The 19454-nt window shown below is 40.1% G+C and overlaps 1 long non-coding RNA gene across 1 annotated transcript; it reads left to right on the top strand.

Annotated features, from left to right (window-relative positions):
* The first annotated feature begins 80 nt into the window (after positions 1-80).
* LOC119889134 lies at positions 81-3985 on the top strand. Its single transcript, XR_005442014.1, has 3 exons — positions 81-156; positions 3094-3234; positions 3584-3985. It is a non-coding gene; the product is annotated as an uncharacterized LOC119889134 (long non-coding RNA).
* The last annotated feature ends 15469 nt before the right edge of the window (positions 3986-19454 follow it).

Raw genomic sequence — 19454 nt, 5'->3', positions numbered from 1 at the left:
CTTATCTCGCACAGAACTGGACGACATTACACTCATTATATATTTTTATTATATATTTTTTTCCTCCTTTAAACAGAAGCAGAACATCAACAGCAAACCCGTATTCCTAAGACTATGGAAGAAACAACCCACTCTACTTTGAAGAGTTCACTACAAGTATGGTTCATCCAGCTATGAGAGACACAAACATGAGCAATACAGTGGGGAGAACAAGTATTTGATACACTGCTGATTTTGCAGGTTTTCCTACTTATAAAGCATGTAGAGGTCTATAATTTTTATCATAGGTACACTTCAACTGTGAGAGACGGAATCTAAAACAAAAATCCAGATAATCACATTGTATGATTTTTAAATAATTAATTTGCATTTTATTGCATGACATAAGTATTTGATCACCTACCAACCAGTGAAGCTGATGATACACACAGCAACTTTTAGAACAATCATGCAGGGCAACATTGCCGTCAATGGTCATGAGTAAAGATTACTACCGTAATCCCCTTCCTCCACCACTCTGCCAGCCGCCCCGCCCCGCCACTATCCGTTCAAAACATCATCGGACTTGCCACTAGCAAGATTACCCAGCAACATTGCTCAAAAAGTTGCCCCGTGTAGCTTAAGAGTTCCGGGTCTTTCAGACCTGTTAGTTCTTCTTTAAGAAGCCCTTCTGTTCTCCACTCATTACCTGTATAAAAGACACCTGTCCACACACTCAATCAAACAGACTCCAACCTCTCCACAATGGCCAAGACCAGAAAGCTGTGTAAGGACATCCGGGATTAAATTGTAGACCTGCACAAGGCCGGGATGGGCTACAGGACAATAGGCAAGTAGCTTGGTGAGAAGGCAACAACTGTTGGCGCAATTATTAGAAAATGGAAGAAGTTCAACATGACGGTCAATCTCCCTCGGTCGGTGCAAGATCTCACCTCGTGGGGCATCACTGATCATGAGGAAGGTGAGGGATCAGCCCAGAACTACACGGCAGGACCTGGTCAATGACCTGAAGAGAGCTGGGACCACAGTCTCAAAGAGAACCATTTGTAACACACTACGCCGTCATGGATTGAAATCCTGCAGCGTACGCAAGGTACCCCTGCTTAAGCCAGCACATGTCCAGGCCTGTCTGAAGTTTGCCAATGACCATCTGGATGATCCAGAGGAGGAATGGGAGAAGGTCATGTGGTCTGATGAGACAAAAATAGAGCTTTATGGTCTAAACTCCACTCGCCATGTTTGGAGGAAGAAGAAGGATGAGTACAACCCCAAGAATACCATCCCAACCGTGAAGCACGGAGGTGGAAACAACATTCTATGGGGGGGGGGGGGACGACTGCACCGTATTGAGGGGAGGATGGATGGGGCCATGTATTGCGAGATCTTGGCCAACAACCTCCTTCCCTCAGTAAGAGCATTGAAGATGGGGCGTGGCTGGGTCTTCCAGCATGACAATGACCCGAAACACACAGCTAGGGCAACTAAGGAGTGGCTCCGTAAGAAGCATTCTCAAGGTCCTGGAGTGGCCTAGCCAGTCTCCAGACCTGAACCCAATAGAAAATCTTTGGAGGGAGCTGAAAGTCCGTATTGCCCAGCGACAGCCCCGAAACCTGAAGGATCTGGAGAAAGTCTGTATGGAGGACTGGGCCAAAATCCCTGCTGCAGGGTGTGCAAACCTGGTCAAGAACTACAGGAAACGTATGATCTCTGTAATTGCAAACAAAGGTTTCTGTTTCTGTAAATATTATGTTCTGCTTTTCTTATGTATCAAATACTTATGTCATGTAATAAGATGCAAATTAATTATTTAAAAATCATACAATGTGATTTTCTGGATTTTTATTTTAGATTCCGTCTCTCACTGTTGAAGTGTACCTATGATTAAAAAATTACAGACCCCTACATGCTTTTGTAAGTAGGAAAACCTGCAAAATCAGCAGTGTATCAAATACTTGTTCTCCCCACTGTATGAGTGGGCTTTGTAGCTTGATTTATCTGCAACTTGGGTGTAGTTTGAGTATCCTAGTTTTTCTGTGTTGATCACTGGTGTTAAGCAGTTTGTCAACTGTTAGACTGCATCTTTCTGGTGGTTAAACTTTCCAGCTTTAAAAGCTGATGAGGACTATGAATACAGAATTGAGAAAACCGTTAAGCATTTTGGGTAACAGTGCCTTTAGATATTGGCCAAAGTTAGCTTTTTTGTCAAGTTCAATGCAAAATCCTTGATGTGGTGTCTATTGGTGCTTCCAAATCCCAATTATATACAATTTAATAATTGTAACTGCATTATTAACTTGCATCTGGATGCTGGATCTTTTTTCCTCATTGTCAAAATAGTCTTTTTTCCTCCTAAAAGCATAGATTCACATTTATTCTTAAAATAACACTAAAAAAACAAAATGTACCTTGAAAGCATTATTGGTCGCTGTTAGTGTTCCTCCTGAAGAGATTACTTTCTAAACCAATTATATGTTAGTTCTTGTTCTGTGAAAAAATTACTTTTAAAGTTCACTTACAGCTATTAAGCTTCAACAGTCTGAGTTAGATGAATCAAGTAGGTATCTTCCACTGTTTTTAGTACCAAATTCCCTTTTTTTGTTTCCTCAGATTGGCTGAACTTCAGCCAACACATATTAACAAAGACGTTTTAGCTAACAGAAAAGACTTAACTTTGATTTGACTTACTCAAACTGCTGAAACCTCATATTAGCTTTAGCTGAACTTTACAATCTTAAGTTCAGTTTTGTCACTGACATAGGATAGTGGTTTTTGACCCTCATCACTTACATTGAAATTGCTATGAGAAGAATGTTTTTCTGACCACTATGGACTGCAGGAACAATTAAAGCAATTGGCAGTACTTTCAATGACCATATGGGCATGTGAGAGTTGTTTTAAGACATACTTGAAAAAAATGTGAACCTTTCCTTTAATTGTAATAACAACCCATATTTGTTGTCACCACTGGGTGGCACTAAAGTCCAGATGTTAACTTCAAAGCGATACTTCATAATGATAAAATTGATTAAGCTTTTACCTGAAGTGTGAGTCAGGCATTACTTCACTGCCAGCTGAACAGTTTTTGCCCTGTAGCCACGAGGAAGTGAGGCGGATGCTGCCACGGGATGACGCACAATTTTATGTTCCAAACAAGACGACTGAGAGGCACGTGGAAATCCCCCCTTTGTGGTTGACTTGAATTCCAGTCCAGGGTTTGACTGAACCAGCCTCGGGGTATGAATACACGCACAAACACACACAAATCAAAATCCCAAAGTGTGCACACACATACATATATATATATATATATATAAGAATGTCAGGTCTACAAGTTTCTTTATATGTAAATAGAAATAAAATGCTAGCATTGACGCATGCTCATTTTGTTGCCATTAGATTTTCTCTAATGCCAACAAAAAAAACCTGTGTAAAAAGTAAAGTCCCTTGTAGAAGCAGGCTAAAAAGGTGATAAATCGTATTTGTATTAATGAACAAAATGAAATAAGAACAAAAAAAAGAAGAAAAAAACTTGTCAGAAAAAGTGAAATGGTAAAATAATATGTTTGTTTAATGTGAATTTCAGAAATCTGAGACTGGCATCTCAAAGCCTGCATGAATTAAAATGCATGGCTGGATAGCAACAGAGGTCATCAAGAGATGTATGCTGCTTTTGTAATTTGGGTGAACTGATACTTCAGTATCAGTACCCTACGTGTGGCTGCCAAACACAACATTAGGCCATTAGGGAAATATTGCCCTTTTCTCTAATCCAGCAGTCACACGATATGGGACAGGAAAGTCATGACAGTTTGTTTTCAGTCATAGACGCTTCCATCTGAGGACGATCTCTTCTGTGTGTGCGCTCTAAGGAGAACAGGTGTGTTTTGTTTGTGTTTGTCCCTTCTATGAAGAATGTATGAGTGAGGCACAGGATGTGCAGTTTGTGCAGTATTAAACCAGCTTGTTCAGCCACCTGCCTTATTAAAAGCCTGTAGCCTGTGTGTGTGTGTGTGTGTGTGTTGTGTAAAGCTTTTATCCACAGTGAATCATTTGTACTGGTCAGGGCATTTTAGCACAAGCAAAACATAATTTGCATGTGATTTTTATCTAAATTGAAAAAATAAAAAATATAAAAGCTCCAGGGATGTGAAGTTAAAAACACAAACAACTGCAAAACAGACATGTTCACAGACACACATTTGTTTTCACAACACTTCTTAATGTTATAGACGTTAGAGAGAGGAGGTATAGTAGATGACATCTAATAGGCTCAGGCTGTTCTTGCGCATTCAAACCTTTTTATAGCTCTTCAAACACTGAACCAGCATGTCATGTATTACAAGTGGCTGTTTCTAGATGCTAATCTGAAAAACATCTAGCTAGACTAATATGCAAAATATAAATAAAACATGAGAACCAGCTTAGAGCGAATTCTACTTAAAATGCAGCAAATTACAATATATTACAATACAATACGGACTGAAAGAAAAATGGCTAAACTGCAATTTAAACTGTGTTAATCATAAATTTAGGAATGTGTTGGTCCTTCACTTTTTTCATCACAAAACTAAAGCTTGTTTTGTTTTCTTTCTACCCTGCACTCTGTTTTTGACCACCCATTTCTCTCGGGTTACATTTCCTCTTTTTCCAGTCTCTTGTGCTTGATTTTTGTAGGGCATTTAATTTATGAAAGCAATACCATAAATAGATACTGGTTTTTAACAGATGACATCCAAAAATATATCCCTACCAGGAAAGTTTTGGTCCTATATATGATGATATCAGATCCTTTCCAGAGTTTAACCCATTTTAGTTGAACTCCGGTAATGATGTTCAAACTCTGAGCTTGTAGGTACAACAGTTTAAATTCCATTTCAAATTAAAGGTGTCCTGTGGAGTTTTCTTATGAACATATAAAAGTTATATTCACATTGTGTTTTTCTTTGAGATCTATTAAACATGCATTTCCTTCCTTGTAAAACATTTGCAAAGCAGATTTTCACAATAATTTTACTTGCATTGTTTATATCCATTTTGCTGGTTTGTTGTCTTCTTTTTCACTGCCTATGTTGGCGCATTGCATCATTTCTTGGCACGTTACAGCCATCAACCGTTGAACAACTGAATAGCTAACAACAACAAAACCAGATCAGACCATCCCCAAAAATACAGTGGTACAGTATTCAGACCCCTTTAAATTTTTCAATCTGTTTCATTGCAGCCATTTTCCAAAAATCAAAAAAGTTAATTTTATTTCTCATTAATATAAACTCAGCACCCCATCTTGACAGAACCCCCCCCTCCGAAATGTAGAAATTTTAGCAAATTGTATTAAAAAAGAAAAACTGAAATATCACATGGTCATAAGTATTCAGACCATTTGCTCAGTATTGAGTAGAAGCACCCTTTTGAGCTTGTACAGCCATGAGTCTTCTTGGGAATGATGCAACAAGTTTTTCCACACCTGGATTTGGGGATCCTCTCCAGTTCCGTCAGGTTGGATGGTGAAAGTTGGTGGATTTTCAGGTCTCTCTGGAGATACTCAATTGGGTTTAGGTCAAGACTCTGGCTGGGCAAGTCAAGAATGGTCACAGAGTTGTTCCGAAGCCACTCCTTTGTTATTTTAGCTGTGTGCTTAGGGTCATTGTCTTGTTGTTGTCTGAGGTCCTGAGCACTCTGGATGAGGTTTTCTTCCAGGATATCTCTGTACTTGTCCGCATTCATCTTTCCTTCAATTGCAACTAGTCGTTCTGTCCCTGCAGCTGAAGAACACCCCCATAGCATGATGCTGCCACCACCATGTTTCACTGCTGGGATTGTATCGGGCAGGTGATGAGCAGTGCCTAGTTTTCTCCACACATGCTGCTTAGAATTAACGCCAAAAAGTTCAATCTTGGTCTCATCAGACCATTGAATCTTATTTCTCATAGTCTGGGACCATCATGTCCTTCATGTGTTTTTTGGCAAACTCTATGCAGGCTTTCATATGTCTTGCACTGAGGAGAGGCTTCCGTCGGGCCACTCTGCCATAAAGCCCCGACAGTGATAGTTGACTTTGTGGAACTTTCTTCCATCTCCCTACTGCATCTCTGGAGCTCAGCCACAGTGATCTTTGGGTTCTTCTTTACCTCTCTCACCTTGGCTCTTCTCCCACGATTGCTCAGTTTGGCTGGACGGCCAGGTCTAGGAAGAGTTCTGGTCGTCCCAAACTTCTTCCATGTAATGATTATGGAGGCCACTGTGCTCTTAGGAACCTTGAGTGCTGTAGAAATTGTTTTGTAACCGTGGCCAGATCTGTGCCTTGCCACAATTCTGTCTCAGAGCTCGACCTCATGATTCTCATTTGCTCTGACATGCACTGTGAGCTGTAAGGTCTTATATAGACAGGTGTGTGCCTTTCCTAATCAGGTCCAATCAGTTTAATTACACACAGCAGGACTCCAATGAAGGAGTAGAACCATCTCAAGGAGGATCAGAAGAAATGTACAACATGTGAGTTAAATATGAGTGTCACAGCAAAGGGTCTGGATACTTATGACCATGTAATATTTCAGTTTTTCTTTTTTAATAAATTTGCAAAAATTTCACTTACGTAACTAATGTAGGCTACTTATTTAACCCAATCCATGATCTTCTCCTAAACCTAACAAAGTAGTTTTGGTACCATAAGCCGAATGTTGTTTTGGGAGTCATTGGCAAATGACCTTTTTTTAGACATTTAGGAATGAGGATGTGTTGGCTATGGCACTACAAGTGGTCATAAACTCCGCAGGAACCTACCTGTAAGCTCATTTGAGGACTGAATCACAAATTGCCTGACCTTGAATTTATTTTGGTTGGCGTGGTGGTGCAGTGGTTAGCACTGTTGCCTCACAGCAAGAAGGTTGTGGGTTCAAACCACAGTTGCCCCAGCCTTTCTGTCTGGAGCTTGCATGTTGTCCGTGTAGGTTTTCTCCAGGTGCTCTGGCTTCCTCCCACCATTATATGTGTGGCCCTGCGATAGAGTGCCGATGTGTCCAGGGTGTACCCCGCCTTTTGCCCGATGTCAGCTGGGATTGGCTCCAGCCCCCTGCGATCCTGTCCAGGATAAGTGGTTAACGATTAATGGATGAATTTATTTTTATTTTTAACATGAAAATGTCACATTAAGTCTGTATTCAGTTCAAAGTTCAAAGCCAATTGTGGCTTAGTCATTTATTAAAAGTTTAAAAATCTGTTTACATAGGCTTGAAGAAACAAACTCTCAATTTCAAATAAAATTTCAGATGTGTGTTGTCACTACTTCATCACCTCCTTTGTTAATATGGCTTGTAGCAACTAGTATCAATTAAGCTACAAATTTCCATTTGATACGATCACCTGTGTTGTTGCCAAGAGTGTTGCTCCACATGCTTCTCTCCAGATGACTTGGAAGTGTCAGTATATTTTTCTCAAAGCCCAGGCATTCTTTTCCATGAATCTGAGGCACAGATTATGCAACCTCATCCTACACTGTTCTTTAAACTGCCTTCAGGGAATGCTAACACTGCTGTCAAACTGACTATATCACTCCACTCACAATGCCTCCGTCTGCATTTTTACAACTCCAGTTTTGATAGCTAAAAGATTTGGTGGGTAGCAAATAAACCTACTCTAATTATTAGGCTTCAAGTAATGTCACCTTATGTGTCTATTTGTTGTTATATATCTGTTTTAGTGCAAACACCAACTTTTTGTTAGGTGTTTTACTACATTAGAAGTTCTGCAAAAGTTCAGTGAAATTATATATTATCTGTCAAATTGTCTTTCTAGGTTTTACCTGCAGTACATCTAATTGAGAACAATATTTTCATACTCATCTTTGGTGGAAAGAAATGTAAGGTCATGTCTCTGCAGGCATGCACATTTCCGCCCTCTTTTTTCTCACGACCCAAAGGGATGTGGGATTTTAATCACATCTGTGCGCCTAGTTTGAAAAAACGCACTTCAGGACAACAGGTGTTGTTAACACATGATAATACTATATAATAATTCTGTGGTTAAGACATGTGGTCAGTACTATAACTGGTGGTAAGTGTGGTTATTAAGAAAGAGTGAAGTTGGAAAGCAGGATTTGTCCTCCAAAATGGGACATGCATATGTGTTGAAAAAGAACCATTCTTTGTAAAGCTGCACTGCCAAATTTGCACTTTGGCGGCCCCAAGTGGCAGTGAAAGACAACTTTGCTTTAAATTACGCTTCATCAGTCATGTAGTGTGACCATGAGTGTGACACAATGTGACAGATGTGATTTCCGTAAACAAACCATCTGAATTTCGTTTAATATAGAAATATGGCAAAACAAATTCTCCATTAAAGGGATCAAATTCTTTTCTGTGCAGCCACAGTTAGTGATTTAGACTGCTTAGAATGTTGTATTATCATAACATTTTGTGATCAGATGTAAAAGCCTTTGTCAATGGCTTGTTTGAGTGACCATGTTGTTAAAGTATCTGTTTCCTTGGGTAGTTAGTAGTTTAAGTTTGACATTTTAAGTACAGACTCTCTACTACACTACACACACACGCCCATTCTTCCCATGACAATTGTTTTGACCTTTGCTCTGAGGAAATAAGGCCGTCTGTGCTTGATGTGGCAGGTTGGCACATCACCTGGATACAAGCAAATAAACGAGCAGAGGGAAAAATATCAAGGGAACATTTCAAGCATTCACAGAGAGCTTTCAAAATGGAACAATGACTTTGCCCTGGGGGGAAAAGTGATCATGCTGGTATGTTTATATTAGACGGAAAGGAAGCCATCATTGTCATCACCAGTGATTTTTTCTTTCACGGCAAGATTTTGACAGTTGACTGTATCTTAATAACAGTTCCTTCTATGTATAAGTCAATTGTCACGGATGATGCGCTTATGTAAACATTTTTCTTCTCCCAAAAAAAAAAGCAGGCAACTCTTTTCCTGTCAGGATTTGTCAAGCCTGTGCCATTATCACAAAAAAAGTGTGAATTTTAAACTATTTATTCATAAATTAAGTCCTTGCACGCTATTGTTCAATTTCTTTATGTTGTATTAATTTTTTTATTGCTTAAATCTGCTCTTGGCATATGTGGGGTGACAGGGTTGAGATGTGCAGGGGTTGTTCCTTCAGTGATTGGGAACACTTCAGCCAAACAGACATCAGGGGAAGTAATTGTGTAAATTCGAGGAAGAGGTGGGGGAGTTCATCATCTATCTTCCCGTAAGCAAACCATGGCCCAGTAAAAAACAGCCCAGTTGGTACAGCAATAGGACATGCGGTTATTAATACAGAAGAGGGAGGTGCGCTTACCTCGACATGCGCCAACACGCGAGCACATTACCTCTACGGCTGCTATGGCAAAGATGTGAGCTGCATTCCTCTGCCCACAAACTCAGAGCTTTTTTCCCCTAACATAGAGGATAGGCTTCAGATCTGGGGCAGGTTAAGGGCTCAGGCATTGCTAAAGAACACACACCTACATGTTTTCTGTGGCCTCATCTTCCACATTTTCATCTTTCTGACATTATTTGCATGATGACTGTGGAAAAGTACTGTTAATGTTGTTGTTGCCATTTGACTAAATTGTGGCTGTGAAAACAACTGTCTGGATACATACTGAAAAAATCTATTAGAATTTCTGTTACTAGTAAAGGTTGAACTAGATAGGGAATGACTAAGAATAATAACGGCATTATGCAGCTCAGTTTTTTTCAGAAGATGATCTAGTATTCAAAACACATCCAGTGAGGAGCCAAATTCTGTATCACTCAATGTTATGTTTGGTGTGGTAGCCATCACAATGACTGCTTTAATATTCCATGCTCTAAAACAATTGACTTAAAAACATATTAAACCAATCCATAGGATGAATAATTACATTCACACCCTCAAACAGGAATGTAGACAGGTTAAACCTAAATGGAAATCTGATTACTTGAAGCTTAAAAAGCTCAATGTTTCTACACAGCCACAAAGTTAAAGATACTAGAAAATCTTCTGACTTGTAAATCCCGGCCCTATACCATAGACTACACCAAAAGGTTTCTGCCCACTCTCTTGTCCAAAAATTGATGCACTCAGCAACCTGCAGGACCTTTTCTACACTTTGTCACCTGTAAAACATTCTTCCAGTTGCTCATGTGTTTTCTCTTACATCCTTAAGGAAGTTATACTAGCTATTGCCTCCAGCTTGCTCTTAATTATTAACAATTCCTTCATTACTGGTAATGTCCCCACCTATTTCAAGAATGCCATTACTAAGCCTCTCTTGAAAAAGAAACTAGCCATGATCCCATTGTCCCGAGATGTTATAGCTGTTCACAAGCTATGTGTGAACAGCTTCTTGGTTAAAATAGATGTGAAAACGAATTGTAAGGCATTCACTTAAAAAATGCAGATGAAAAGCATCTGGTGCGGACAGGTTGTGAGACAGTCAACAGGTAAAGAATGTCTAGGATGGCACTTGAGTGGACTTCATCTGTCTCAATAGATAACTTTTTTTTGTCCACATCAACTTTCACTTGTGAAGTATCAGAAAGATACATTTTTAGATTAGTCCTGTTTTTATTATATACTGTATAATAATGAGAGAAAAATTGGTCCCAGGTAAGAAGACAATCTAATTGTGATTTGAAGATGTCTATTGACCAGTGTCTTAGGAGCAAAGTCACTCTGAATAGTGAATCCTGGGTAACTATCTGGAGCATTAGGCTTTGGAAGCGAGCCTGGCCACAGACAGCAAGAGCTGCTGTCCTGGAGGCTCACCAACTGGGTGTGGGTGTTCAGTGTCTTGTGTCATGTACGACTGCGGGCCTTGGTAAATGTCACTTATCTAGTGGTGAGCAAGCCCCCGTTAGATTGAAAAATGGAGCAAACCCCCAGTTCTGGAACTAAACTCCTCACTAAGGGCCTGGCTCCTCTCCTTTTGAGATGTTGAGAGATGTCCATTATGAGATGCATGTGGATATCATGAGGTCCTGGTTCTACACCGGTATGGTAATGTTTTCTCCAGTGACTATAGTGTTGTCTCAATGCAACAACTGCTGTGCATTGCCGAACCCCCTCTTCATAAAGTCTTCAACTGCATCCTGGGGAAGGTTGGAGACATGGAATCCAGATTTGCCAAGTTTTAGGTTCAATTATATTAAAAAAATATATTTACCTATTAAATTGAGGGGTTTTATTCTTTAAACTGGAGACAGTTACCTTGTTGTGACAGGTACGTGTTTAAATTTTAATGTACCACTACAACACAATTTTACTCACCTGAACGCACATTTATCTGTTTCCCACTTATCTGTTCAAAATCAACAGCAGCCTTAGGCAATACTTTTATCATATATTTGACAGACATGCCTCACTCAAGCTAGTGTGGTCTAACGAGGTAATTTGTCAGTCCCCAAACATCAAAAAGCTGATATCTGTAATGACTTTAGCCCCCAAGCTCTGTGAGGCCGTTATGCACCTTGCATGTTGTCTCACTTCACATCTTTTCCAGCCTCCCAAGTTCTCTACAGGGTTTTAACAAGGTGAAAGCAAAATGTGACAGCTACTATGACTGGCTTGTTTACTCTCTGACAGTGAAATTGTTGTTTTGACTGTCTGGAAGTGAGTGTATACATAGACATCAAATCAAGTGAAACTTGTTACTGACACAATTACACTCATCACGAAGTGCAGTAAAAGATAAAACATTTTGTCCAAGAATAAAAGAGATGGCAGACTAGAGGAAAGAAGTGACATAAACTGAACCTTAAAATTATCCATTACATACAATCGTCATTGAGTCTTTAGGAGAGGTAGGAGAAAATGCAGGTATATGATATTACCACACTACAAGTGTTTGAGCCTATAAATTCTAAGTGCCTCTTTAAACCTTGAAAACCAAACACACACTTTAACTTAACCATGTGTTCCTCCCCTGCACACGCAGGCAAAGCTGCAGGGCTATTAACAATTATGATTCACATTTGAAAATGGTTTTCACAAGAGGAGTATGGAGGAGGGATAACATACAACTGGCAATGCAAAACATCCCACACTTTATTTAAGTTGAGCTAATGCACCACTTTTATTTTAGCTTGGCTACTCCTGTTTATTTTGTTAAAGTAGTAAAGTATCCTATCAAGTCTACCACAGAGACACAATACACAAAACACAGCAGCTCCAAACCCAACTACCTGACCGGCTATGACTATCAGTTAGCTTATTTTTAGATGTCTGATGTACATATCATTAATGCCACAAATTAAAATGTATCATTAAAAACTGAGCTGAGTGCTGATTTCAGTATTTTGCAGCGTTTTCTTCTTGCTTGGGCTTTTGCCTTAAATGAAGTATAGCTGGAGAGAAGGGGGCGACATGTAGCAAAGGGCTACGGGTTGGATTCAAAACACGGCCAATAGCTCAATGCATCACCACTGCCAGGATCAACAGATCAGGTTTATTACCAAGTATGTTTTAACAAATTTGCTTTGGTATTGAAAAAAATGAATAAACAAAAACAAGTAAAAGTCAAGACATGTAAAGAGAAAATAGAAAAATTGACAATACACATACGAAGTTAAATATTATAAAACGTATGTACAATATATCTGTTTTTAGACTGAAAGAGCTGTACAGTTTGTGCAGGAATATGCAATTATTCACAATATAAGGAATAAGTGCAATGTACAGAGATGATAGTCCAAAAGATGTGTGTAAGGAGTAAGATGTGGAGACTGTATGTTAATATATCCTGTGGTGTCTATAGAAGGGGAGTCAGTATCGGAGGGGGGTGTCTGAAATACTGAAACTCTGCTGGCCTCAGAGTGGAGGCATACAGGTTCTGGAGAGGTGGCAGCTTTCAGCCAATCACCTTCTCTGCAGAGTCAGTGATACACTGCAATCTGAACTTGTCCTTGGCAGTGGCAGCAGCATACCAGATGGTGACGGAGGATGGACTTGAAGGTGGTTTAGAAGTGCACCATCATTGTCTTTGGCAGGTTAAATTTCTTTAACTGCCACAGGAAGTACAGCCTGTGCTGGGCTTTCTTGGTGTTTGCGCTGATATTGAGCTCCCTCTTGAGATCCTAGGTGATGATGGTGCCCAGTAAAAGCAAGGTCTCCACAATGTTCACTGGGAGTCACACGGGGTGATAGGGGCGGGTAGGGCTGGGTTCTTCCTGAAACCCGCAACCATCTCCACTGTCTTAGGAGCGTTGAGTTCCAAGTTGTCTGGACTGCACCAAATCACTAGATGGTCGATCTGTAGGTGTAACAATCATAACATCAATCCTGTTCAGTTATTTTTGGAAACTGATAACAGGGATACACCCTATTCTTTATCAAGATAAATTGATTTTGTCAGTATTGATTTGGGCATAGCTCCAATCTTAGAGATAGGCTATCCAATCATTTGTAATGTGGATATATTGACAAAGTGTCATCTGCCCAGCACAATAACATCACAAAATTATAACAGTCTAAAAAATGGGAAAAGACTGATAAACGATATCAGCGTAATGACATTATATTCATAGATTACCCAGTAGTAAATCATATTAAGTAAAATTACAGGAACTCAATTAAAAACAAAATATGTTACCTTCAGGACGACAGCGCCCTATTACCTAACAGGATACCAAACAGTCATCTTACAGCTTAGCTAGCTTGTTTTTATAGCTTTTGCGTCCTGATGCATGACTTGAAGGTTGTTCTACTGTTGCATTTAATTTAAGTAATTATAGATGAGAGCAGCTCTAGCCGTAAGGTGAAGCACATACAAACAATGTACAGCAAACATTTTATTGTGGTGACCCGCAACTAACACTAAAAGAGACATTCACCAAGGGACTGTACCTTTAAGGGAAAGGTGTTGGTTAGAGAGTTCCGGGTTAACGGGTTGTAGTGTTTTGATCTCGTACGCTGTACAGTGATATATTGAAGTGGAGAGTAAAGCTGACTCGACGCATCTCTGTCTCTTGTCTCCTCACTAATTGCACTCCACATTATTAGCTAATAGCAACTAGTGAACCTGTATCCACGTCTTCTTAAGACTTCTGACTCAAATAGGAAGTAACGTTTTAGGTGGAAGGATTATACTCACTATATAAAGTTTCATCTAAATGTTTATATACTTTTTTACCAAGATCCAGAAACATTCCCAGGTGAACTTCAGCAACAAATGATCCTGTAAGATCTCAGCATGCTTTGACAGTAAGACTGCATCAGTCATATTTTATTTTATCATTTATACTGTCTAAATTTAGTTTGAGCTGATGCAATGCATCACATATTTCTTTGAAGGAAATGGCGTTGGCAAGGGCAGAAACAACATCAGCCATATCAAAGCTGGATGGCTGTGGAAGGATCCAGCCTTTTTCTCGGTGGGTGGAGGTACCAGCCTGCCTTCCCTTTGTACATCTTACATCTGGAATGGGCACATTTTCCCCCCTCTTTTCCAAATAACATCTGCAGCTAAAAAGCCAGACAGGTAGTTAGAGTTGATTGGTCATGGATGGATTTTCTCTCTTCTCTTTCTATGTTGCTCTCTCTCTCGCCCCCTCCCTTTTTTTCTATTCTACAAAGCCCAGAGGCTAGTATTTCACTGATTACAGAGTCCCTCCATTTGAATAGTCGTTTGTGTATTGTCAGAACAAAGGGGCGAGCGGCCTCTGAAGAGGTGCTAGACAGGGGAATGGATTGGGCTCAGCGATTAGGATGAGTGGAACTACAGGTTCAGGCTAGTTTACCAGAGCAGAGGAAGCTCAAGGAGGGACTCCACTCCAACTTCTGTGGGACCTTCCGTGACTGGGAGGACTTGTGTGCAGCAGCTGCACTTCAGTGCAACTTATTGTTGAACTTAAATTGTAAGGGCGAGCATCAGGAATTTTATAGTGGACTAATTGACCCCTTGTATTGCTCTGGATTGAGGTTGTTCCTCTGTCCAGATGGTGCAAATGTGAAACCAGGGTTAGGATTAGGTTCCCTCATTTCAGTTAGTCTTAAACAAAAAGTGGGCAAGCCGTATGTTAAAACACCTAATCCTGCTTAAATGAGATGCCATACATTTTTCCTATTAATGTGGCTGTGTTTTCAGGTTTGGACTAACAGGAAGTACTGAATTGAAACTTAGGAATCAAAATTGTCTTGTTAACAGCGACTAGCAGAGAAAACTGGACGTTTCCACTTTATCCCTCTTGTCATTTGTCATAAATTTACCAATTTTGAGTCAGCAATGTTTCTGAATCTAGCTTTAAAACAGCATAACTTTAGTCTGAACAATGGGTACATGTGGCACATAGTGGAGTAGATACAATGATACTTTTTTTTTAAACAAAACAGGTCTCCCCTTTTCATTGTTATCTGTTAATTTGATAGTTGCACAAGATGAGACCAATTTCTTGTGTTGCCACAACAAGGACAAAACCGACCAGTTGCACCTGAGGAAGTGCTTTTCAGGCGGCACAATAATCAGATAAACATTAGCCTGACAGGTTTCGGCTTTGAACACTCACTTAGTACTTCTCACCCGTAACATGAAGGTAATGACTTAAAATCAAAGTCCTCATCAAATTATGTAGGTGAGTCCAGGTCACACTCTTGGTGGGCTTCAACATCCTTTTGATTCTAAAGCATCACCTTTTCAAAGCTGTTTTTAAGCAGATTTTTAATTTACTTTGTGTCATTAAGGAGATATATAGACTGCCATTTCTTTAAGAGTTGAAGATGCATTCACATATCAGAGCAGGGCAGCTAGGTGTTTTTAATAATTGTCAAAGAATAACACATTTTGTGTCAATGAATATAACCTTAAAACCTTACCAGTTTGTATAGCAATTTTATGTCACATTACAAACAACCAGCCCCTAAATTTGGTAATTATGGCTATCCAAGAAAACGATAATTCAGGTTCAATTCAGGGAGGAAAAAGAAATTAAAGACCTGACAAAAAACACTTACATCATTTTACTTCCCAAACTTTCACCTCCAGTCCACCCAACTCAGAAGGCTTATTATCTCATTAAGGCACTCATATTGTTCATCAAAAGTCTGAGAACAGAAACGAGACTTTTTGATTACCTCTGCTCGTCCAAGGGACTTAACATTTATCTGTCAAACACGGGCCAAAAACATAGAACACATGGCGTCTGTCAGCTGATTGTTATTCAATTGTAGCACTGTGACACATTTTGGCAGTTTATCTTTACTGAGCAATGGCCAAAGAATTCATCCAAGTAAGAATAGTTTAGTGATGTCTTCAAAATGCATGTAGTCATATAAAGTTATTCCACGTGTTAACAACTAGCAACAAGAGAGCCCATACTTTTGTCTATGTTTTTGGACAACTCATGACTCCCCATTGGATGAGATGGAGCAAATCATCATTAATGTCAAGCAGGCAACTGAAGTCAGTGGAAACATTAATATGTTCTGCATGTACTGCGGTGCTCAGAGATGATTTGTTGAAGAGCGACGCTTTGCTTTTCACTCTTCACTCCCACTGCCTCTCCCACAAAGAGCACCCGCACCCAAGTTCTGTGGCCTCTTCCCTTCAAGGCAAAACCTAAATGGCCCTTAATGACTCCATGCAAACAACGTGTGACGGGGGACAAATTACTAAAACACTTCCCGCTTTTTTTCCTCCTCCCACTCCTTCAGGTGATACTTGAAAGGTCTCTGAGGTAGCTGGCTAGTTGCACCCTCCCTCCTCTGTCTCCTCTCTCTGTCACCCTCTGCAATGTCAAGGTGTCGCGACCCCGTTACGACCCAAACCCACGTTACCCGTTGGACTTCAGTAGCCTGCAGAAAGCCATGGCAGTGTGAAAAGGGATGTGAGTGTGTGTTTGGAGAGACGGGGGTAGGGTCAGCATTTACTAATGGGGTGAGGGTGATTTCAGTGAGATGAGAGGAAGAGGGCCGTCCTGTCTCACACGCTTGTCGGCCTGTGACTTCTAGTTAAAAAAAGGCTTCTGGGTGGCTTATATGACTCAGTGGTCACCCCTTTGCATCAATCGCCTCACCTTGAGAATATAATGGGACATAACCCCCACTCCCCCAACACACACCACCAATACCCACCCCTCCTTCGCAGCCCTGGCACCCCTCCTTTCCTTAAAGTCAATATGTCCGTGTCAGAGATGAAAGTGCAAAGTGGGAGGGACGCGGAGGGGGTCCTGACACTAATGTAGTACATTGGGCTTCACTTACTGATCTGCCAAGTTCTTTTGTCAAGCCCTAAATGCCTGCTAGGGCCCTTTGAACCACTGAGCGCTCGCCCGGCCCTCAGATGCCTCCTCTTTTAGCTTCAATGAGATATCCTCAGTGACATTCCCACAGTCCCGTCGCTGTGGACAGACACGCATTGCTGCACGGACGCGGCGAGGTTCAAATTCAAAGGCTTGAAAGGGGTCTGGGAGTTGTCTAAATAATAAAATTCGGCACTTTGCAGCTCTTGACTTTAAAGTTAAATTTGTTTTCATCAAAATTTAAACACAATTGGCAAATGTGGCTGCAGAGGACCATTTCAGGCATCGTTTGAATCTGTGGTTTGAAAGCACTTTCATTGGCTGCCAAGCAAAGGGAGCCAGGTAAACTAAGACCTTTAACTTGCTTGCTTGTTTTTGTCACTCCCTCACTCTTGTCAGCTAATCTCTGTGGGTAACCTTATCCCAACTCTTGAGTGGCTGCCCCCCCCTCCTCTGAGCCTCAGAAAATGGACTGGGAAACAGCTCTCCTCATTCATAAAGCTCACTCTTGTTATGCTCGACCAGCGGCGAACTGCATGTGATTGATTCTTGCTGTTTTATCAAGTTTATTTCACTTTTTAAAATGGTGTCAGCAGCAGGCAATTTGTAGGAGCCCCAACTCTTTTGACTAATGGTGTGAAAATTTATTTTGCAATCCACACCTAAAGTCATTACTTTTAAAGGGTCAGTTCATCCAAACTGAAACAAATATTTTCCCAGTTACCTCCAATAGTTTCTTGTCATGCAGACTGCTTTGATTTTAGTTGCCCAGATCTTTGCCACTACAGCATTACAATAGAGGTAAATGGAATGTAATTTATAGTGCTGTATAAAGCACTGAACGATTACATTTAAAAAATTCAGCAGCAAAAACAATGTCCCACTTACTCTGGATAATCCGTAGGACTCACTGAAGTACTTTTACTGAATTGGCAAGTAAAATAGTCTGGATGACTAGATTATTTACAAAATATATTTTTAAATAAGTTGTGTGAACCAATCCTTCAAGTCTGCAATGTGCCAGCTAAAATATTTTGTTTGTCGCCTGTCGCCTTGTATTTGACTAAGTATCACTTTATGCTCTACAACAGTTGCACAGTTGTTTTCTTTGTGGATTTGGTGATGAAGGTTCCACAGTTTCAACATTACACAGAGATAGATGTGGATAAACATCGCAAGTGGGTCTTCAAAGTGGACATAGCCAATAAAGTCCTTTAATTTCAACAGAGAACTTAGGTCATTATAAAGACCTTTTTGTCAGTCAGACTATGTGTAGGCAGAACAGAAAAGTAATTAAAGTATTTTGTATTATTAGTATTATTTCTCAGTGTTGCTTTCCTTTGTGCCACATATCAGTTTACATTTCTAGAATAACTTGGTCCCTCTGACTCCTGATTGGCCAGCTGCCAAAGTGACTGGAAGTCCAGACAAGTGCATGGCGGAACTATCCAAAAATTGGCTTGTAGCCATTACTTATTTCTCATACTCTTCAGAATGATAAAATGATAAAAGCCGTCTTAAAAATCTGGGATCTTCCATTTTGCCATGAGCGGAGATACGTTTCCTCCTATTTGTGATTCATAGGTGGCCACATCCAAGCCTGCTGCTGGGCTCTTTATTCCTAGTTGTGGATTTACAGTCATGCTCCCAGAAGTTTGTCACAAACATGTGCTTAAGAAGCGATGAGTGACTCCACAATGCTGGCTCCTTCACAGTCAGTGTGGTAATTGCTGTTTATCATCCTGCCTTCTTAAAATCAGTTGGGTGCCTTTATTTTGGACTTTGAGATAAATCTTTATTGGTGGTGAGCAGCAGCTGATGTAAGCCTTATTCGATCAAACAGAACCCAAAGCCTTTTTTTTGTAAAGAAATCATCAAATTATCTGTTTGGATAATTACTATTTGCTGCTTTTTTCCTGTTATTTCCCTCCCTTAGGCAGACAAGTCTAAATTAGTCATGCTTTAAATGATATTATACATCAGTTGTGTTACAGGGATGATTAAAGTGCACTGTGGTTGACAGGATCAAACCTTCTTGTTAGGCAGACTGCCATGAATCACAGCATAAACCCACATCAACCCACTTTATCCACATTTGTACTTGCAGACAATACAAATTATTTTGTGATTTAACTTGTCATTATGAATCATAAACACTTGTAGTCTTTCAAATAACATGCATGAATATTCTTCCAGATAAATAATTAATTTTTGTTTATTTTGACTTA

The sequence above is a fragment of the Micropterus salmoides genome, unplaced genomic scaffold (genome assembly GCF_014851395.1).
Source record: "Micropterus salmoides isolate LMB-PRFRI ecotype aquatic unplaced genomic scaffold, ASM1485139v1 Ms_hic_scaffold_5, whole genome shotgun sequence".
Taxonomy (NCBI): Eukaryota; Metazoa; Chordata; class Actinopteri; order Centrarchiformes; family Centrarchidae; genus Micropterus; species Micropterus salmoides.
The sequence above is the reverse complement of the archived record's forward strand: the minus strand, read 5'-3'. Positions and strand labels throughout refer to the sequence as shown.